The sequence below is a fragment of the Somniosus microcephalus genome, unplaced genomic scaffold, assembly GCF_052327205.1.
Source record: "Somniosus microcephalus isolate GS21.2 unplaced genomic scaffold, FLI_Smic_1.0 unresolved_chr6, whole genome shotgun sequence".
NCBI lineage: Eukaryota > Metazoa > Chordata > Chondrichthyes > Squaliformes > Somniosidae > Somniosus > Somniosus microcephalus.
In genome coordinates this window covers 17,550,123-17,572,900 of record NW_028225184.1, presented here as the reverse complement: position 1 = coordinate 17,572,900, position 22,778 = coordinate 17,550,123, and positions in this window count along the sequence as shown.

Below are 22,778 nucleotides of genomic sequence, written 5' to 3'. Positions count from 1 at the left end.
TCCTTCATCTACTTCTTCTGCTTCACCCTCCAGACTTCACCTTCTCCTTCTCCTTCTTCTACTTCTTCTGATTCACCCTCCAGACTTCACCTTCTCCTTCTCCTTCTTATACTTCTTCTGATTCACCCTCCAGACTTCACCTTCTCCTTCTCCTTCTTCTACTTCTTCTGATTCACCCTCCAGACTTCACCTTCTCCTTCTCCTTCTTCTGCTTCTTCTGATTCACCCTCCAGACTTCACCTTCTCCTTCTCCTTATTCTGCTTCTTCTGATTCACCCTCCAGACTTCACCTTCTCCTTCTCCTTCTTCTGCTTCTTCTGATTCACCCTCCAGACTTCACCTTCTCCTTCTACTTCTTCTGTTTCTTCTGATTCACCCTCCAGACTTCATCTTCTCCTTCTCCTTCTTCTACTTCTTCTGATTCACCCTCCAGACTTCACCTTCTCCTTCTCCTTCTTCTACTTCTTCTGATTCACCCTCCAGACTTCATCTTCTCCTTCTCCTTCTTCTGCTTCTTCTGCTTCACACTCCAGACTTCACCTTCTCCTTCTCCTTCTTCTGCTTCTTCTGCTGCGCCCTCCAGGCTTCACCTTCTCCTTCTCCTTCTTCTGCTTCTTCTGCTTCACCGTCCTGACTTCACCTTCTCCTTCTCCTTCTTCTACTTCTTCTGCGACACCCCCCTGGCTTCACCTGCTCCTTCTCCTTCTTCTGCTTCTTCTGATTCACCCTCCTAAATTCACCTTCTCCTTCTCCTTCTTCTGCTTCTTCTGATTCACCCTTCTGACTTCACCTTCTCCTTCTCCTTCTTCTGCTTCTTCTGATTCAACCCTCCAGACTTCACCTTCTCCTTCTCCTTCTTCTGCTTCTTCTGATTCACCCTCCAGACTTCACCTTCTCCTTCTCCTTCTTCTGCTTCTTCTGCTTCACCCTCCAGACCTTCACCTTCTCCTTCTCCTTCTTCTGCTTCTTCTGCTTCACCCTCCTGACTTCACCTTCTCCTTCTCCTTCTTCTACTTCTTCTGATTCACCCTCCTGACTTCACCTTCTCCTTCTCCTTCTTCTACTTCTTCTGCTTCACCCTCCAGACTTCACCTTCTCCTTCTCCTTCTTCTACTTCTTCTGATTCACCCTCCAGACTTCACCTTCTCCTTCTCCTTCTTCTACTTCTTCTGATTCACCCTCCAGACTTCACCTTCTCCTTCTCCTTCTTCTACTTCTTCTGATTCATCCTCCAGACTTCACCTTCTCCTTCTCCTTCTTCTGCTTCTCTGATTCACCCTCCAGACTTCACCTTCTCCTTCTCCTATTCTGCTTCTTCTGATTCACCCTCCAGACTTCACCTCTCCTTCTCCTTCTTCTGCTTCTTCTGATTCACCCTCCAGACTTCACCTTCTCCTTCTCCTTCTTCTGCTTCTTCTGATTCACCCTCCAGGACTTCACCTTCTCCTTCTCCTTCTTCTACTTCTTCTGATTCACCCTCCAGACTTCATCTTCTCCTTCTCCTTCTTCTGCTTCTTCTGATTCACCCTCCAGACTTCACCTTCTCCTTCTCCTTCGTCTACTTCTTCTGATTCACCCTCCAGACTACACCTTCTCCTTCTCCTTCTTTCTACTTTCTTCTGATTCACCCTCCAGACTTCACCTTCTCCTTCTCCTTCTTCTGTTTCTTCTGATTCACCCTCCAGACTTCACCTCTCCTTCTCCTTCTTCTACTTCTTCTGATTCACTCTCCAGACTTCACCTTCTCCTTCTCCTTCGTCTACTTCTTCTGATTCACCCTCCAGACTACACCTTCTCCTTCTCCTTCTTCTACTTCTTCTGATTCACCCTCCAGACTTCACCTTCTCCTTCTCCTTCTTCTGCTTCTTCTGATTCAACCTCCAGACTTCACCTTCTCCTTCTCCTTCTTCTGCTTCTTCTGATTCACCCTCCAGACTTCACCTTCTCCTTCTCCTTCTTCTACTTCTTCTGATTCACCCTCCAGACTTCACCTTCTCCTTCTCCTTCTTCTGCTTCTTCTGATTCACCCTCCAGACTTCACCTTCTCCTTCTCCTTCGTCTACTTCTTCTGATTCACCCTCCAGACTACACCTTCTCCTTCTCCTTCTTCTACTTCTTCTGATACACCCTCCAGACTTCACCTTCTCCTTCTCCTTCTTCTGTTTCTTCTGATTCACCCTCCAGACTTCACCTTCTCCTTCTCCTTCTTCTACTTCTTCTGATTCAGCCTCCAGACTTCACCTTCTCCTTCTCCTTCTTCTACTTCTTCTGATTCACCCTCCAGACTTCATCTTCTCCTTCTCCTTCTTCTCCTTCTTCTGATTCACCCTCCAGACTTCACCTTCCTCCTTCTCCTTCTTCTGCTTCTTCTGATTCACCCTCCAGACTTCACCTTCTCCTTCTCCTTCTTCTACATCTTCTGATTCACCCTCCAGACTTCACCTTCTCCTTCTCCTTCTTCTACTTCTTCTGATTCACCCTCCAGTCTTCACCTTCTCCTTCTCCTTCTTCTGTTTCTTCTGCTTCACCCTCCAGACTTCACCTTCTCCTTCTCTTTCTTCTGCTTCTTCTGATTCACCCTCCAGACTTCACCTTCTCCTTCTCCCTTCTTCTGATTCTTCTGATTCACCCTCCAGACTTCACCTTCTCCCTCTCCTTCTTCTGCTTCTTCTGATTCACCCTCCAGACCTCACCTTCTCCTTCTCCTTCTTCTACTTCTTCTGATTCACCCTCCTGACTTCACCTTCTCCTTCTCCTTCATCTACTTCTTCTGCTTCACCCTCCAGACTTCACCTTCTCCTTCTCCTTCTTCTACTTCTTCTGATTCACCCTCCAGACTTCACCTTCTCCTTCTCCTTCTTATACTTCTTCTGATTCACCCTCCAGACTTCACCTTCTCCTTCTCCTTCTTCTACTTCTTCTGATTCACCCTCCAGACTTCACCTTCTCCTTCTCCTTCTTCTGCTTCTTCTGATTCACCCTCCAGACTTCACCTTCTCCTTCTCCTTATTCTGCTTCTTCTGATTCACCCCTCCAGACTTCACCTTCTCCTTCTCCTTCTTCTGCTTCTTCTGATTCACCCTCCAGACTTCACCTTCTCCTTCTCCTTCTTCTGCTTCTTCTGATTCACCCTCCAGACTTCACCTTCTCCTTCTCCTTCTTCTACTTCTTCTGATTCACCCTCCAGGACTTCACCTTCTCCTTCTCCTTCTTCTGCTTCTTCTGATTCACCCTCCAGACTTCACCTTCTCCTTCTCCTTCGTCTTCTTCTTCTGATTCACCCTCCAGACTACACACTTCTCCTTCTCCTTCTTCTACTTCTTCTGATTCACCCTCCAGACTTCACCTTCTCCTTCTCCTTCTTCTGTTTCTTCTGATTCACCCTCCAGACTTCATCTTCTCCTTCTCCTTACTTCTTCTGATTCACCCTCCAGACTTCACCTTCTCCTTCTCCTTCTTCTACTTCTTCTGATTCACCCTCCAGACTTCATCTTCTCCTTCTCCTTCTTCTGCTTCTTCTGATTCACCCTCCAGACTTCACCTTCTCCTTCTCCTTCTTCTGCTTCTTCTGATTCACCCTCCAGACTTCAACTTCTCCTTCTCCTTCTTCCACTTCTTCTGATTCACCCTCCAGACTTCACCTTCTCCTTCTCCTTCTTCTACTTCTTCTGATTCACCCTCCAGTCTTCACCTTCTCCTTCTCCTTTTTTTGTTTCTTCTGCTTCACCCTCCAGACTTCACCTTCTCCTTCCCTTTCTTCTGCTTCTTCTGATTCACCCTCCAGACTTCACCTTCTCCTTCTCCTTCTTCTGATTCTTCTGATTCACCCTCCAGACTTCACCTTCTCCTTCTCCTTCTTCTGCTTCTTCTGATTCACCCTCCTGACTTCACCTTCTCCTTCTCCTTCTTCTACTTCTTCTGATTCACCCTCCTGACTTCACCTTCTCCTTCTCCTTCTTCTATTTCTTCTGCTTCACCCTCCAGACTTCACCTTCTCCTTCTCCTTCTTCTACTTCTTCTGATTCACCCTCCAGACTTCACCTTCTCCTTCTCCTTCTTCTACTTCTTCTGATTCACCCTCCAGACTTCATCTTCTCCTCCTCCTTCTTCTGCTTCTTCTGATTCACCCTCCAGACTTCACCTTCTCCTTCTTCTGCTTCTTCTGATTCACCCTCCAGACTTCAACTTCTCCTTCTCCTTCTTCCACTTCTTCTGATTCACCCTCCAGACTTCACCTTCTCCTTCTCCTTCTTCTACGTCTTCTGATTCACCCTCCAGTCTTCACCTTCTCCTTCTCCTTTTTTTGTTTCTTCTGCTTCACCCTCCAGACTTCACCTTCTCCTTCTCTTTCTTCTGCTTCTTCTGATTCACCCTCCAGACTTCACCTTCTCCTTCTCCTTCTTCTGATTCTTCTGATTCACCCTCCAGACTTCACCTTCTCCTTCTCCTTCTTCTGCTTCTTCGAAATCACCCTCCTGACTTCACCTTCTCCTTCTCCTTCTTCTACTTCTTCTGATTCACCCTCCTGACTTCACCTTCTCCTTCTCCTTCTTCTACTTCTTCTGCTTCACCCTCCAGACTTCACCTTCTCCTTCTCTTTCTTCTACTTCTTCTGATTCACCCTCCAGACTTCACCTTCTCCTTCTCCTTCTTCTGCTTCTTCTGATTCACCCTCCAGACTTCACCTTCTCATTCTCCTTCTTCTGCTTCTTCTGCTGCGCCCTCCAGACTTCACCTTCTCCTTCTCCTTCTTCTGCTTCTTCTGCTTCACACTCCAGACTTCACCTTCTCCTTCTCCTTCTTCTGCTTCTTCTGCTGCGCCCTCCAGGCTTCACCTTCTCCTTCTCCTTCTTCTGCTTCTTCTGCTTCACCGTCCTGACTTCACCTTCTCCTTCTCCTTCTTCTACTTCTTCTGCTACACCCCCCTGACTTCACCTGCTCCTTCTCCTTCTTCTGCTTCTTCTGATTCACCCTCCTAAATTCACCTTCTCCTTCTCCTTCTTCTGCTTCTTCTGATTCACCCTCCTGACTTCACCTTCTCCTTCTCCTTCTTCTGCTTCTTCTGATTCACCCTCCAGACTTCACCTTCTCCTTCTCCTTCTTCTGCTTCTTCTGATTCACCCTCCAGACTTCACCTTCTCCTTCTCCTTCTTCTGCTTCTTCTGATTCACCCTCCAGACCTCACCTTCTCCTTCTCCTTCTTCTACTTCTTCTGATTCACCCTCCAGACTTCATCTTCTCCTTCTCCTTCTTCTGCTTCTTCTGATTCACCCTCCAGACTTCACCTTCTCCTTCTCCTTCTTCTACTTCTTCTGATTCAGCCTCCAGACTTCACCTTCTCCTTCTCCTCCTTCTACTTCTTCTGATTCACCCTCCAGATTTCATCTTCTCCTTCTCCTTCTTCTCCTTCTTCTGATTCAGCCTCCAGACTTCACCTTCTCCTTCTCCTTCTTCTGCTTCTTCTGATTCACCCTCCAGACTTCACCTTCTCCTTCTCCTTCTTCTACTTCTTCTGATTCACCCTCCAGACTTCACCTTCTCCTTCTCCTTCTTCTACTTCTTCTGATTCACCCTCCAGTCTTCACCTTCTCCTTCTCCTTCTTCTGTTTCTTCTGCTTCACCCTCCAGACTTCACCTTCTCCTTCTCTTTCTTCTGCTTCTTCTGATTCACCCTCCAGACTTCACCTTCTCCTTCTCCTTCTTCTGATTCTTCTGATTCACCCTCCAGACTTCACCTTCTCCTTCTCCTTCTTCTGCTTCTTCTGATTCACCCTCCAGAACTCACCTTCTCCTTCTCCTTCTTCTACTTCTTCTGATTCACCCTCCTGAATTCACCTTCTCCTTCTCCTTCATCTACTTCTTCTGCTTCACCCTCCAGACTTCACCTTCTCCTTCTCCTTCTTCTACTTCTTCTGATTCACCCTCCAGACTTCACCTTCTCCTTCTCCTTCTTATACTTCTTCTGATTCACCCTCCAGACTTCACCTTCTCCTTCTCCTTCTTCTACTTCTTCTGATTCACCCTCCAGACTTCACCTTCTCCTTCTCCTTCTTCTGCCTCCTCTGATTCACCCTCCAGACTTCACCTTCTCCTTCTCCTTATTCTGCTTCTTCTGATTCACCCTCCAGACTTCACCTTCTCCTTCTCCTTCTTCTGCTTCTTCTGATTCACCCTCCAGACTTCACCTTCTCCTTCTCCTTCTTCTGCTTCTTCTGATTCACCCTCCAGACTTCACCTTCTCCTTCTCCTTCTTCTACTTCTTCTGATTCACCCTCCAGACTTCACCTTCTCCTTCTCCTTCTTCTGCTTCTTCTGATTCACCCTCCAGACTTCACCTTCTCCTTCTCCTTCGTCTACTTCTTCTGATTCACCCTCCAGACTACACCTTCTCCTTCTCCTTCTTCTACTTCTTCTGATTCACCCTCCAGACTTCACCTTCTCCTTCTCCTTCTTCTGTTTCTTCTGATTCACCCTCCAGACTTCATCTTCTCCTTCTCCTTCTTCTACTTCTTCTGATTCACCCTCCAGACTTCACCTTCTCCTTCTCCTTCTTCTACTTCTTCTGATTCACCCTCCAGACTTCATCTTCTCCTTCTCCTTCTTCTGCTTCTTCTGATTCACCATCCAGACTTCACCTTCTCCTTCTCCTTCTTCTGCTTCTTCTGATTCACCCTCCAGACTTCAACTTCTCCTTCTCCTTCTTCCACTTCTTCTGATTCACCCTCCAGACTTCACCTTCTCCTTCTCCTTCTTCTACTTCTTCTGATTCACCCTCCAGTCTTCACCTTCTCCTTCTCCTTTTTTTGTTTCTTCTGCTACACCCTCCAGACTTCACCTTCTCCTTCTCTTTCTTCTGCTTCTTCTGATTCACCCTCCAGACTTCACCTTCTCCTTCTCCTTCTTCTGATTCTTCTGATTCACCCTCCAGACTTCACCTTCTCCTTCTCCTTCTTCTGCTTCTTCTGATTCACCCTCCTGACTTCACCTTCTCCTTCTCCTTCTTCTACTTCTTCTGATTCACCCTCCTGACTTCACCTTCTCCTTCTCCTTCTTCTGCTTCACCCTCCAGACTTCACCTTCTCCTTCTCCTTCTTCTACTTCTTCTGATTCACCCTCCAGACTTCACCTTCTCCTTCTCCTTCTTCTGCTTCTTCTGATTCACCCTCCAGACTTCACCTTCTCATTCTCCTTCTTCTGCTTCTTCTGCTGCGCCCTCCAGACTTCGCCTTCTCCTTCTCCTTCTTCTGCTTCTTCTGCTTCACACTCCAGACTTCACCTTCTCCTTCTCCTTCTTATGCTTCTTCTGCTGCGCCCTCCAGGCTTCACCTTCTCCTTCTCCTTCTTCTGCTTCTTCTGCTTCACCGTCCTGACTTCACCTTCTCCTTCTCCTTCTTCTACTTCTTCTGCTACACCCCCCTGACTTCACCTGCTCCTTCTCCTTCTTCTGCTTCTTCTGATTCACCCTCCTAAATTCACCTTCTCCTTCTTCTTCTTCTGCTTCTTCTGATTCACCCTCCTGACTTCACCTTCTCCTTCTCCTTCTTCTGCTTCTTCTGATTCACCCTCCAGACTTCACCTTCTCCTTCTCCTTCTTCTGCTTCTTCTGATTCACCCTCCAGACTTCACCTTCTCCTTCTCCTTCTTCTGCTTCTTCTGATTCACCCTCCAGACCTCACCTTCTCCTTCTCCTTCTTCTACTTCTTCTGATTCAGCCTCCAGACTTCACCTTCTCCTTCTCCTTCTTCTACTTCTTCTGATTCACCCTCCAGACTTCATCTTCTCCTTCTCCTTCTTCTCCTTCTTCTGATTCACCCTCCAGACTTCACCTTCTCCTTCTCCTTCTTCTGCTTCTTCTGATTCACCCTCCAGACTTCACCTTCTCCTTCTCCTTCTTCTACTTCTTCTGATTCACCCTCCAGACTTCACCTTCTCCTTCTCCTTCTTCTACTTCTTCTGATTCACCCTCCAGTCTACACCTTCTCCTTCTCCTTCTTCTGTTTCTTCTGCTTCACCCTCCAGACTTCACCTTCTCCTTCTCTTTCTTCTGCTTCTTCTGATTCACCCTCCAGACTTCACCTTCTCCTTCTCCTTCTTCTGATTCTTCTGATTCACCCTCCAGACTTCACCTTCTCCTTCTCCTTCTTCTGCTTCTTCTGATTCACCCTCCAGAACTCACCTTCTCCTTCTCCTTCTTCTACTTCTTCTGATTCACCCTCCTGACTTCACCTTCTCCTTCTCCTTCATCTACTTCTTCTGCTTCACCCTCCAGACTTCACCTTCTCCTTCTCCTTCTTTTACTTCTTCTGATTCACCCTCCAGACTTCACCTTCTCCTTCTCCTTCTTATACTTCTTCTGATTCACCCTCCAGACTTCACCTTCTCCTTCTCCTTCTTCTGCTTCTTCTGATTCACCCTCCAGACTTCACCTTCTCCTTCTCCTTATTCTGCTTCTTCTGATTCACCCTCCAGACTTCACCTTCTCCTTCTCCTTCTTCTGCTTCTTCTGATTCACCCTCCAGACTTCACCTTCTCCTTCTCCTTCTTCTACTTCTTCTGATTCACCCTCCAGACTTCACCTTCTCCTTCTCCTTCTTCTGCTTCTTCTGATTCACCCTCCAGACTTCACCTTCTCCTTCTCCTTCGTCTACTTCTTCTGATTCACCCTCCAGACTACACCTTCTCCTTCTCCTTCTCCTTCTTCTACTTCTTCTGATTCACCCTCCAGACTTCACCTTCTCCTTCTCCTTCTTCTGTTTCTTCTGATTCACCCTCCAGACTTCACCTTCTCCTTCTCCTTCTTCTACTTCTTCTGATTCACCCTCCAGATATCACCTTCTCCTTCTCCTTCTTCTACTTCTTCTGATTCACCCTCCAGACTTCATCTACTCCTTCTCCTTCTTCTGCTTCTTCTGATTCACCCTCCAGACTTCACCTTCTCCTTCTCCTTCTTCTGCTTCTTCTGATTCACCCTCCAGACTTCAACTTCTCCTTCTCCTTCTTCCACTTCTTCTGATTCACCCTCCAGACTTCACCTTCTCCTTCTCCTTCTTCTACTTCTTCTGATTCACCCTCCAGTCTTCACCTTCTCCTTCTCCTTTTTCTGTTTCTTCTGCTTCACCCTCCAGACTTCACCTTCTCCTTCTCTTTCTTCTGCTTCTTCTGATTCACCCTCCAGACTTCACCTTCTCCTTCTCCTTCTTCTGATTCTTCTGATTCAACCTCCAGACTTCACCTTCTCCTTCTCCATCTTCTGCTTCTTCTGATTCACCCTCCTGACTTCACCTTCTCCTTCTCCTTCTTCTACTTCTTCTGATTCACCCTCCTGACTTCACCTTCTCCTTCTCCTTCTTCTACTTCTTCTGCTTCACCCTCCAGACTTCACCTTCTCCTTCTCCTTCTTCTACTTCTTCTGATTCACCCTCCAGACTTCACCTTCTCCTTCTCCTTCTTCTGATTCTTCTGATTCAACCTCCAGACTTCACCTTCTCCTTCTCCATCTTCTGCTTCTTCTGATTCACCCTCCTGACTTCACCTTCTCCTTCTCCTTCTTCTACTTCTTCTAATTCACCCTCCTGACTTCACCTTCTCCTTCTCCTTCTTCTACTTCTTCTGCTTCACCCTCCAGACTTCACCTTCTCCTTCTCCTTCTTCTACTTCTTCTGATTCACCCTCCAGACTTCACCTTCTCCTTCTCCTTCTTCTGCTTCTTCTGATTCACCCTCCAGACTTCACCTTCTCCTTCTCCTTCGTCTACTTCTTCTGATTCACCCTCCAGACTACACCTTCTCCTTCTCCTTCTTCTACTTCTTCTGATACACCCTCCAGACTTCACCTTCTCCTTCTCCTTCTTCTGTTTCTTCTGATTCACCCTCCAGACTTCACCTTCTCCTTCTCCTTCTTCTACTTCTTCTGATTCAGCCTCCAGACTTCACCTTCTCCTTCTCCTTCTTCTACTTCTTCTGATTCACCCTCCAGACTTCATCTTCTCCTTCTCCTTCTTCTCCTTCTTCTGATTCACCCTCCAGACTTCACCTTCTCCTTCTCCTTCTTCTGCTTCTTCTGATTCACCCTCCAGACTTCACCTTCTCCTTCTCCTTCTTCTACTTCTTCTGATTCACCCTCCAGACTTCACCTTCTCCTTCTCCTTCTTCTACTTCTTCTGATTCACCCTCCAGTCTTCACCTTCTCCTTCTCCTTCTTCTGTTTCTTCTGCTTCACCCTCCAGACTTCACCTTCTCCTTCTCTTTCTTCTGCTTCTTCTGATTCACCCTCCAGACTTCACCTTCTCCTTCTCCTTCTTCTGATTCTTCTGATTCACCCTCCAGACTTCACCTTCTCCCTCTCCTTCTTCTGCTTCTTCTGATTCACCCTCCAGACCTCACCTTCTCCTTCTCCTTCTTCTACTTCTTCTGATTCACCCTCCTGACTTCACCTTCTCCTTCTCCTTCATCTACTTCTTCTGCTTCACCCTCCAGACTTCACCTTCTCCTTCTCCTTCTTCTACTTCTTCTGATTCACCCTCCAGACTTCACCTTCTCCTTCTCCTTCTTATACTTCTTCTGATTCACCCTCCAGACTTCACCTTCTCCTTCTCCTTCTTCTACTTCTTCTGATTCACCCTCCAGACTTCACCTTCTCCTTCTCCTTCTTCTGCTTCTTTTGATTCACCCTCCAGACTTCACCTTCTCCTTCTCCTTATTCTGCTTCTTCTGATTCACCCTCCAGACTTCACCTTCTCCTTCTCCTTCTTCTGCGTCTTCTGATTCACCCTCCAGACTTCACCTTCTCCTTCTCCTTCTTCTGCTTCTTCTGATTCACCCTCCAGACTTCACCTTCTCCTTCTCCTTCTTCTACTTCTTCTGATTCACCCTCCAGACTTCACCTTCTCCTTCTCCTTCTTCTGCTTCTTCTGATTCACCCTCCAGACTTCACCTTCTCCTTCTCCTTCGTCTACTTCTTCTGATTCACCCTCCAGACTACACCTTCTCCTTCTCCTTCTTCTACTTCTTCTGATTCACCCTCCAGACTTCACCTTCTCCTTCTCCTTCTTCTGTTTCTTCTGATTCACCCTCCAGACTTCATCTTCTCCTTCTCCTTCTTCTACTTCTTCTGATTCACCCTCCAGACTTCACCTTCTCCTTCTCCTTCTTCTACTTCTTCTGATTCACCCTCCAGACTTCATCTTCTCCTTCTCCTTCTTCTGCTTCTTCTGATTCACCCTCCAGACTTCACCTTCTCCTTCTCCTTCTTCTGCTTCTTCTGATTCACCCTCCAGACTTCAACTTCTCCTTCTCCTTCTTCCACTTCTTCTGATTCACCCTCCAGACTTCACCTTCTCCTTCTCCTTCTTCTACTTCTTCTGATTCACCCTCCAGTCTTCACCTTCTCCTTCTCCTTTTTTTGTTTCTTCTGCTTCACCCTCCAGACTTCACCTTCTCCTTCTCTTTCTTCTGCTTCTTCTGATTCACCCTCCAGACTTCACCTTCTCCTTCTCCTTCTTCTGATTCTTCTGATTCACCCTCCAGACTTCACCTTCTCCTTCTCCTTCTTCTGCTTCTTCTGATTCACCCTCCTGACTTCACCTTCTCCTTCTCCTTCTTCTACTTCTTCTGATTCACCCTCCTGACTTCACCTTCTCCTTCTCCTTCTTCTATTTCTTCTGCTTCACCCTCCAGACTTCACCTTCTCCTTCTCCTTCTTCTACTTCTTCTGATTCACCCTCCAGACTTCACCTTCTCCTTCTCCTTCTTCTACTTCTTCTGATTCACCCTCCAGACTTCATCTTCTCCTCCTCCTTCTTCTGCTTCTTCTGATTCACCCTCCAGACTTCACCTTCTCCTTCTCCTTCTTCTGCTTCTTCTGATTCACTCTCCAGACTTCAACTTCTCCTTCTCCTTCTTCCTCTTCTTCTGATTCACCCTCCAGACTTCACCTTCTCCTTCTCCTTCTTCTACGTCTTCTGATTCACCCTCCAGTCTTCACCTTCTCCTTCTCCTTTTTTTGTTTCTTCTGCTTCACCCTCCAGACTTCACCTTCTCCTTCTCTTTCTTCTGCTTCTTCTGATTCACCCTCCAGACTTCACCTTCTCCTTCTCCTTCTTCTGATTCTTCTGATTCACCCTCCAGACTTCACCTTCTCCTTCTCCTTCTTCTGCTTCTTCTGATTCACCCTCCTGACTTCACCTTCTCCTTCTCCTTCTTCTACTTCTTCTGATTCACCCTCCTGACTTCACCTTCTCCTTCTCCTTCTTCTACTTCTTCTGCTTCACCCTCCAGACTTCACCTTCTCCTTCTCCTTCTTCTACTTCTTCTGATTCACCCTCCAGACTTCACCTTCTCCTTCTCCTTCTTCTGCTTCTTCTGATTCACCCTCCAGACTTCACCTTCTCATTCTCCTTCTTCTGCTTCTTCTGCTGCGCCCTCCAGACTTCACCTTCTCCTTCTCCTTCTTCTGCTTCTTCTGCTTCACACTCCAGACTTCACCTTCTCCTTCTCCTTCTTCTGCTTCTTCTGCTGCGCCCTCCAGGCTTCACCTTCTCCTTCTCCTTCTTCTGCTTCTTCTGCTTCACCGTCCTGACTTCACCTTCTCCTTCTCCTTCTTCTACTTCTTCTGCTACACCCCCCTGACTTCACCTGCTCCTTCTCCTTCTTCTGCTTCTTCTGATTCACCCTCCTAAATTCACCTTCTCCTTCTCCTTCTTCTGCTTCTTCTGATTCACCCTCCTGACTTCACCTTCTCCTTCTCCTTCTTCTGCTTCTTCTGATTCACCCTCCAGACTTCACCTTCTCCTTCTCCTTCTTCTGCTTCTTCTGATTCACCCTCCAGACTTCACCTTCTCCTTCTCCTTCTTCTGCTTCTTCTGATTCACCCTCCAGACCTCACCTTCTCCTTCTCCTTCTTCTACTTCTTCTGATTCACCCTCCAGACTTCATCTTCTCCTTCTCCTTCTTCTGCTTCTTCTGATTCACCCTCCAGACTTCACCTTCTCCTTCTCCTTCTTCTACTTCTTCTGATTCAGCCTCCAGACTTCACCTTCTCCTTCTCCTTCTTCTACTTCTTCTGATTCACCCTCCAGATTTCATCTTCTCCTTCTCCTTCTTCTCCTTCTTCTGATTCAGCCTCCAGACTTCACCTTCTCCTTCTCCTTCTTCTGCTTCTTCTGATTCACCCTCCAGACTTCACCTTCTCCTTCTCCTTCTTCTACTTCTTCTGATTCACCCTCCAGACTTCACCTTCTCCTTCTCCTTCTTCTACTTCTTCTGATTCACCCTCCAGTCTTCACCTTCTCCTTCTCCTTCTTCTGTTTCTTCTGCTTCACCCTCCAGACTTCACCTTCTCTTTCTCTTTCTTCTGCTTCTTCTGATTCACCCTCCAGACTTCACCTTCTCCTTCTCCTTCTTCTGATTCTTCTGATTCACCCTCCAGACTTCACCTTCTCCTTCTCCTTCTTCTACTTCTTCTGATTCACCCTCCAGAACTCACCTTCTCCTTCTCCTTCTTCTACTTCTTCTGATTCACCCTCCTGAATTCACCTTCTCCTTCTCCTTCATCTACTTCTTCTGCTTCACCCTCCAGACTTCACCTTCTCCTTCTCCTTCTTCTACTTCTTCTGATTCACCCTCCAGACTTCACCTTCTCCTTCTCCTTCTTATACTTCTTCTGATTCACCCTCCAGACTTCACCTTCTCCTTCTCCTTCTTCTACTTCTTCTGATTCACCCTCCAGACTTCACCTTCTCCTTCTCCTTCTTCTGCTTCTTCTGATTCACCCTCCAGACTTCACCTTCTCCTTCTCCTTATTCTGCTTCTTCTGATTCACCCTCCAGACTTCACCTTCTCCTTCTCCTTCTTCTGCTTCTTCTGATTCACCCTCCAGACTTCACCTTCTCCTTCTCCTTCTTCTGCTTCTTCTGATTCACCCTCCAGACTTCACCTTCTCCTTCTCCTTCTTCTACTTCTTCTGATTCACCCTCCAGACTTCACCTTCTCCTTCTCCTTCTTCTGCTTCTTCTGATTCACCCTCCAGACTTCACCTTCTCCTTCTCCTTCGTCTACTTCTTCTGATTCACCCTCCAGACTACACCTTCTCCTTCTCCTTCTTCTACTTCTTCTGATTCACCCTCCAGACTTCACCTTCTCCTTCTCCTTCTTCTGTTTCTTCTGATTCACCCTCCAGACTTCATCTTCTCCTTCTCCTTCTTCTACTTCTTCTGATTCACCCTCCAGACTTCACCTTCTCCTTCTCCTTCTTCTACTTCTTCTGATTCACCCTCCAGACTTCATCTTCTCCTTCTCCTTCTTCTGCTTCTTCTGATTCACCATCCAGACTTCACCTTCTCCTTCTCCTTCTTCTGCTTCTTCTGATTCACCCTCCAGACTTCAACTTCTCCTTCTCCTTCTTCCACTTCTTCTGATTCACCCTCCAGACTTCACCTTCTCCTTCTCCTTCTTCTGATTCTTCTGATTCACCCTCCAGACTTCACCTTCTCCTTCTCCTTCTTCTGCTTCTTCTGATTCACCCTCCTGACTTCATCTTCTCCTTCTCCTTCTTCTACTTCTTCTGATTCACCCTCCTGACTTCACCTTCTCCTTCTCCTTCTTCTGCTTCTTCTGCTTCACCCTCCAGACTTCACCTTCTCCTTCTCCTTCTTCTACTTCTTCTGATTCACCCTCCAGACTTCACCTTCTCCTTCTCCTTCTTCTGCTTCTTCTGATTCACCCTCCAGACTTCACCTTCTCATTCTCCTTCTTCTGCTTCTTCTGCTGCGCCCTCCAGACTTCACCTTCTCCTTCTCCTTCTTCTGCTTCTTCTGCTTCACACTCCAGACTTCACCTTCTCCTTCTCCTTCTTCTGCTTCTTCTGCTGCGCCCTCCAGGCTTCACCTTCTCCTTCTACTTCTTCTGCTTCTTCTGCTTCACCGTCCTGACTTCACCTTCTCCTTCTCCTTCTTCTACTTCTTCTGCTACACCCCCCTGACTTCACCTGCTCCTTCTCCTTCTTCTGCTTCTTCTGATTCACCCTCCTAAATTCACCTTCTCCTTCTTCTTCTTCTGCTTCTTCTGATTCACCCTCCTGACTTCACCTTCTCCTTCTCCTTCTTCTGCTTCTTCTGATTCACCCTCCAGACTTCACCTTCTCCTTCTCCTTCTTCTGCTTCTTCTGATTCACCCTCCAGACCTCACCTTCTCCTTCTCCTTCTTCTACTTCTTCTGATTCAGCCTCCAGACTTCACCTTCTCCTTCTCCTTATTCTACTTCTTCTGATTCACCCTCCAGACTTCATCTTCTCCTTCTCCTTCTTCTCCTTCTTCTGATTCACCCTCCAGACTTCACCATCTCCTTCTCCTTCTTCTGCTTCTTCTGATTCACCCTCCAGACATCACCTTCTCCTTCTCCTTCTTCTACTTCTGCTGGTTCACCCTCCAGACTTCACCTTCTCCTTCTCCTTCTTCTACTTCTTCTGATTCACCCTCCAGTCTACACCTTCTCCTTCTCCTTCTTCTGTTTCTTCTGCTTCACCCTCCAGACTTCACCTTCTCCTTCTCTTTCTTCTGCTTCTTCTGATTCACCCTCCAGACTTCACCTTCTCCTTCTCCTTCTTCTGATTCTTCTGATTCACCCTCCAGACTTCACCTTCTCCTTCTCCTTCTTCTGCTTCTTCTGATTCACCCTCCAGAACTCACCTTCTCCTTCTCCTTCTTCTACTTCTTCTGATTCACCCTCCTGACTTCACCTTCTCCTTCTCCTTCATCTACTTCTTCTGCTTCACCCTCCAGACTTCACCTTCTCCTTCTCCTTCTTCTACTTCTTCTGATTCACCCTCCAGACTTCACCTTCTCCTTCTCCTTCTTATACTTCTTCTGATTCACCCTCCAGACTTCACCTTCTCCTTCTCCTTCTTCTGCTTCTTCTGATTCACCCTCCAGACTTCACCTTCTCCTTCTCCTTATTCTGCTTCTTCTGATTCACCCTCCAGACTTCACCTTCTCCTTCTCCTTCTTCTGCTTCTTCTGATTCACCCTCCAGACTTCACCTTCTCCTTCTCCTTCTTCTACTTCTTCTGATTCACCCTCCAGACTTCACCTTCTCCTTCTCCTTCTTCTGCTTCTTCTGATTCACCCTCCAGACTTCACCTTCTCCTTCTCCTTCGTCTACTTCTTCTGATTCACCCTCCAGACTACACCTTCTCCTTCTCCTTCTCCTTCTTCTACTTCTTCTGATTCACCCTCCAGACTTCACCTTCTCCTTCTCCTTCTTCTGATTCTTCTGATTCACCCTCCAGACTTCACCTTCTCCTTCTCCTTCTTCTGCTTCTTCTGATTCACCCTCCAGAACTCACCTTCTCCTTCTCCTTCTTCTACTTCTTCTGATTCACCCTCCTGACTTCACCTTCTCCTTCTCCTTCATCTACTTCTTCTGCTTCACCCTCCAGACTTCACCTTCTCCTTCTCCTTCTTCTACTTCTTCTGATTCACCCTCCAGACTTCACCTTCTCCTTCTCCTTCTTATACTTCTTCTGATTCACCCTCCAGACTTCACCTTCTCCTTCTCCTTCTTCTGCTTCTTCTGATTCACCCTCCAGACTTCACCTTCTCCTTCTCCTTATTCTGCTTCTTCTGATTCACCCTCCAGACTTCACCTTCTCCTTCTCCTTCTTCTGCTTCTTCTGATTCACCCTCCAGACTTCACCTTCTCCTTCTCCTTCGTCTACTTCTTCTGATTCACCCTCCAGACTACACCTTCTCCTTCTCCTTCTCCTTCTTCTACTTCTTCTGATTCACCCTCCAGACTTCACCTTCTCCTTCTCCTTCTTCTGTTTCTTCTGATTCACCCTCCAGACTTCACCTTCTCCTTCTCCTTCTTCTACTTCTTCTGATTCACCCTCCAGATATCACCTTCTCCTTCTCCTTCTTCTACTTCTTCTGATTCACCCTCCAGACTTCATCTGCTCCTTCTCCTTCTTCTGCTTCTTCTGATTCACCCTCCAGACTTCACCTTCTCCTTCTCCTTCTTCTGCTTCTTCTGATTCACCCTCCAGACTTCAACTTCTCCTTCTCCTTCTTCCACTTCTTCTGATTCACCCTCCAGACTTCACCTTCTCCTTCTCCTTCTTCTACTTCTTCTGATTCACCCTCCAGTCTTCACCTTCTCCTTCTCCTTTTTCTGTTTCTTCTGCTTCACCCTCCAGACTTCACCTTCTCCTTCTCTTTCTTCTGCTTCTTCTGATTCACCCTCCAGACTTCACCTTCTCCTTCTCCTTCTTCTGATTCTTCTGATTCAACCTCCAGACTTCACCTTCTCCTTCTCCATCTTCTGCTTCTTCTGATTCACCCTCCTGACTTCACCTTCTCCTTCTCCTTCTTCTACTTCTTCTGATTCACCCTCCTGTCTTCACCTTCTCCTTCTCCTTCTTCTACTTCTTCTGCTTCACCCTCCAGACTTCACCTTCTCCTTCTCCTTCTTCTACTTCTTCTGATTCACCCTCCAGACTTCACCTTCTCCTTCTCCTTCTTCTGCTTCTTCTGATTCACCCTCCAGACTTCACCTTCTCATTCTCCTTCTTCTGCTTCTTATGCTGCGCCCTCCAGACTTCACCTTCTCCTTCTCCTTCTTCTGCTTCTTCTGCTTCACACTCCAGACTTCACCTTCTCCTTCTCCTTCTTCTGCTTCTTCTGCTGCGCCCTCCAGGCTTCACCTTCTCCTTCTCCTTCTTCTGCTTCTTCTGCTTCACCGTCCTGACTTCACCTTCTCCTTCTCCTTCTTCTACTTCTTCTGCTACACCCCCTTGACTTCACCTGCTCCTTCTCCTTTTTCTGCTTCTTCTGATTCACCCTCCTAAATTCACCTTCTCCTTCTCCTTCTTCTGCTTCTTCTGATTCACCCTCCTGACTTCACCTTCTCCTTCTCCTTCTTCTGCTTCTTCTGATTCACCCTCCAGACTTCACCTTCTCCTTCTCCTTCTTCTGCTTCTTCTGATTCACCCTCCAGACTTCACCTTCTCCTTCTCCTTCTTCTGCTTCTTCTGATTCACCCTCCAGACCTCACCTTCTCCTTCTCCTTCTTCTACTTCTTCTGATTCACCCTCCAGACTTCATCTTCTCCTTCTCCTTCTTCTGCTTCTTCTGATTCACCCTCCAGACTTCACCTTCTCCTTCTCCTTCTTCTGCTTCTTCTGATTCACCCTCCAGACTTCACCTTCTCCTTCTCCTTCTTCTACTTCTTCTGATTCACCCTCCAGACTTCACCTTCTCCTTCTCCTTCTTCGACTTCTTCTGATTCACCCTCCAGTCTTCACCTTCTCCTTCTCCTTCTTCTGTTTCTTCTGCTTCACCCTCCAGACTTCACCTTCTCCTTCTCTTTCTTCTGCTTCTACTGCTTCACCCTCCAGACTTCACCTTCTCCTTCTCCTTCTTCTGATTCTTCTGATTCACCCTCCAGACTTCACCTTCTCTATCTCCTTCTTCTGCTTCTTCTGATTCACCCTCCTGACTTCACCTTCTCCTTCTCCTTCTTCTACTTCTTCTGATTCACCCTCCTGACTTCACCTTCTCCTTCTCCTTCTTCTACTTCTTCTGCTTCACCCTCCAGACTTCACCTTCTCCTTCTCCTTCTTCTACTTCTTCTGATTCACCCTCCAGACTTCACCTTCTCCTTCTCCTTCTTCTGCTTCTTCTGATTCACCCTCCAGACTTCACCTTCTCCTTCTCCTTATTCTGCTTCTTCTGATTCACCCTCCAGACTTCACCTTCTCCTTCTCCTTCTTCTGCTTCTTCTGATTCACCCTCCAGACTTCACCTTCTCCTTCTCCTTCTTCTGCTTCTTCTGATTCACCCTCCAGACTTCACCTTCTCCTTCTCCTTCTTCTGCTTCTTCTGATTCACCCTCCAGACTTCACCTTCTCCTTCTCCTTCTTCTACTTCTTCTGATTCACCCTCCAGACTTCACATTCTCCTTCTCCTTCTTCTGCTTCTTCTGATTCAACCTCCTGACTTCACCTTCTCCTTCTTCTTCTACTTCTTCTGATTCACCCTCCTGACTTCACCTTCTCCTTCTCCTTCTTCTACTTCTTCTGCTTCACCCTCCAGACTTCACCTTCTCCTTCTCCTTCTTCTACTTCTTCTGATTCACCCTCCAGACTTCACCTTCTCCTTCTCCTTCTTCTGCTTCTTCTGATTCACCCTCCAGACTTCACCTTCTCATTCTCCTTCTTCTGCTTCTTCTGCTGCGCCCTCCAGACTTCACCTTCTCCTTCTCCTTCTTCTGCTTCTTCTGCTTCACACTCCAGACTTCACCTTCTCCTTCTCCTTCTTCTGCTTCTTCTGCTGCGCCCTCCAGGCTTCACCTTCTCCTTCTCCTTCTTCTGCTTCTTCTGCTTCACCGTCCTGACTTCACCTTCTCCTTCTCCTTCTTCTACTTCTTCTGCTACACCCCCCTGACTTCACCTGCTCCTTCTCCTTCTTCTGCTTCTTCTGATTCACCCTCCTAACTTCACCTTCTCCTTCTCCTTCTTCTGCTTCTTCTGATTCACCCTCCTGACTTCACCTTCTCCTTCTCCTTCTTCTGCTTCTTCTGATTCACCCTCCAGACTTCACCTTCTCCTTCTCCTTCTTCTGCTTCTTCTGATTCACCCTCCAGACTTCACCTTCTCCTTCTCCTTCTTCTGCTTCTTCTGATTCACCCTCCAGACTTCACCTTCTCCTTCTCCTTCTTCTACTTCTTCTGATTCACCCTCCAGACTTCATCTTCTCCTTCTCCTTCTTCTGCTTCTTCTGATTCACCCTCCAGACTTTACCTTCTCCTTCTTCTGCTTCTTCTGATTCACCCTCCAGACTTCACCTTCTCCTTCTCCTTCTTCTACTTCTTCTGATTCACCCTCCAGACTTCACCTTCTCCTTCTCCTTCTTCTACTTCTTCTGATTCACCCTCCAGTCTTCACCTTCTCCTTCTCCTTCTTCTGTTTCTTCTGCTTCACCCTCCAGACTTCACCTTCTCCTTCTCTTTCTTCTGCTTCTTCTGCTTCACCCTCCAGACTTCACCTTCTCCTTCTCCTTCTTCTGATTCTTCTGATTCACCCTCCAGACTTCACCTTCTCTATCTCCTTCTTCTGCTTCTTCTGATTCACCCTCCTGACTTCACCTTCTCCTTCTCCTTCTTCTACTTCTTCTGATTCACCCTCCTGACTTCACCTTCTCCTTCTCCTTCTTCTACTTCTTCTGCTTCACCCTCCAGACTTCACCTTCTCCTTCTCCTTCTTCTACTTCTTCTGATTCACCCTCCAGACTTCACCTTCTCCTTCTCCTTCTTCTGCTTCTTCTGATTCACCCTCCAGACTTCACCTTCTCCTTCTCCTTATTCTGCTTCTTCTGATTCACCCTCCAGACTTCACCTTCTCCTTCTCCTTCTTCTGCTTCTTCTGATTCACCCTCCAGACTTCACCTTCTCCTTCTCCTTCTTCTGCTTCTTCTGATTCACCCTCCAGACTTCACCTTCTCCTTCTCCTTCTTCTGCTTCTTCTGATTCACCCTCCAGACTTCACCTTCTCCTTCTCCTTCTTCTACTTCTTCTGATTCACCCTCCAGACTTCACCTTCTCCTTCTCCTTCTTCTGCTTCTTCTGATTCACCCTCCTGACTTCACCTTCTCCTTCTCCTTCTTCTACATCTTCTGATTCACCCTCCTGACTTCACCTTCTCCTTCTCCTTCTTCTACATCTTCTGCTTCACCCTCCAGACTTCACCATCTCCTTCTCCTTCTTCTACTTCTTCTGATTCACCCTCCAGACTTCACCTTCTCCTTCTCCTTCTTCTACTTCTTCTGATTCACCCTCCAGATTTCACCTTCTCCTTCTCCTTCTTCTACTTCTTCTGATTCACCCTCCAGACTTCACCTTCTCCTTCTCCTTCTTCTGCTTCTTCTGATTCACCCTCCAGACTTCACCTTCTCCTTCTCCTTATTCTGCTTCTTCTGAATCACCCTCCAGACTTCACCTTCTCCTTCTCCTTCTTCTGCTTCTTCTGATTCACCCTCCAGACTTCACCTTCTCCTTCTCCTTCTTCTGCTTCTTCTGATTCACCCTCCAGACTTCACCTTCACCTTCTCCTTCTTCTACTTCTTCTGATTCACCCTCCAGACTTCACCTTCTCCATCTCCTTCTTCTGCTTCTTCTGATTCACCCTCCAGACTTCACCTTCTCCTTCTCCTTCGTCTGCTTCTTCTGATTCACCCTCCAGACTACACCTTCTCCTTCTCCTTCTTCTGCTTCTTCTGATTCACCCTCCAGACTTCACCTTCTCCTTCTCCTTCTTCTACTTCTTCTGATTCACCCTCCAGACTTCACCTTCTCCTTTTTTTCTTCTGCTTCTTCTGATTCACCCTCCAGACTTCACCTTCTCCTTCTCCTTCTTCTGATTCTTCTGATTCACCCTCCAGACTTCACCTTCTCCTTCTCCTTCTTCTGCTTCTTCTGATTCACCCTCCTGACTTCACCTTCTCCTTCTCCTTCTTCTACATCTTCTGATTCACCCTCCTGACTTCACCTTCTCCTTCTCCTTCTTCTACTTCTTCTGCTTCACCCTCCAGACTTCACCTTCTCCTTCTCCTTCTTCTACTTCTTCTGATTCACCCTCCAGACTTCACCTTCTCCTTCTCCTTTTTCTACTTCTTCTGATTCACCCTCCAGACTTCACTTTCTCCATCTCCTTCTTCTACCTCTTCTGATTCACCCTCCAGACTTCACCTTCTCCTTCTCCTTCTTCTGCTTCTTCTGATTCACCCTCCAGACATCACCTTCTCCTTCTCCTTATTCTGCTTCTTCTGAATCACCCTCCAGACTGCACCTTCTCCTTCTCCTTCTTCTGCTTCTTCTGATTCACCCTCCAGACTTCACCTTCTCCTTCTCCTTCTTCTGCTTCTTCTGATTCACCCTCCAGACTTCACCTTCTCCTTCTCCTTCTTCTACTTCTTCTGATTCACCCTCCAGGCTTCACCTTCTCCATCTCCTTCTTCTGCTTCTTCTGATTCACCCTCCAGACTTCACCTTCTCCTTCTCCTTCGTCTACTTCTTCTGATTCACCCTCCAGACTACACCTTCTCCTTCTCCTTCTTCTACTTCTTCTGATTCACCCTCCAGACTTCACCTTCTCCTTCTCCTTCTTCTGTTTCTTCTGATTCACCCTCCAGACTTCACCTTCTCCTTCTCCTTCTTCTGCTTCTTCTGATTCACCCTCCTGACTTCACCTTCTCCTTCTCCTTCTTCTACTTCTTCTGATTCACCCTCCTGACTTCACCTTCTCCTTCTCCTTCTTCTACTTCTTCTGCTTCACCCTCCAGACTTCCCCTTCTCCTTCTCCTTCTTCTACTTCTTCTGATTCACCCTCCAGACTTCACCTTCTCCTTCTCCTTCTTCTGCTTCTTCTGATACACCCTCCAGACTTCACCTTCTCCTTCTCCTTATTCTGCTTCTTCTGATTCACCCTCCAGACTTCAACTTCTCCTTCTCCTTATTCTGCTTCTTCTGATTCACCCTCCAGACTTCACCTTCTCCTTCTCCTTCCTTTGCTTCTTCTGATTCACCCTCCAGACTTCACCTTTTCCTTCTCCTTCTTCTGATTCTTCTGATTCACCCTCCAGACTTCACCTTCTCCTTCTCCATCTTCTGCTTCTTCTGATTCACCCTCCTGACTTCACCTTCTCCTTCTCCTTCTTCTACTTCTTCTGATTCACCCTCCTGACTTCACCTTCTCCTTCTTCATCTTCTACTTCTTCTGCTTCACCCTCCAGA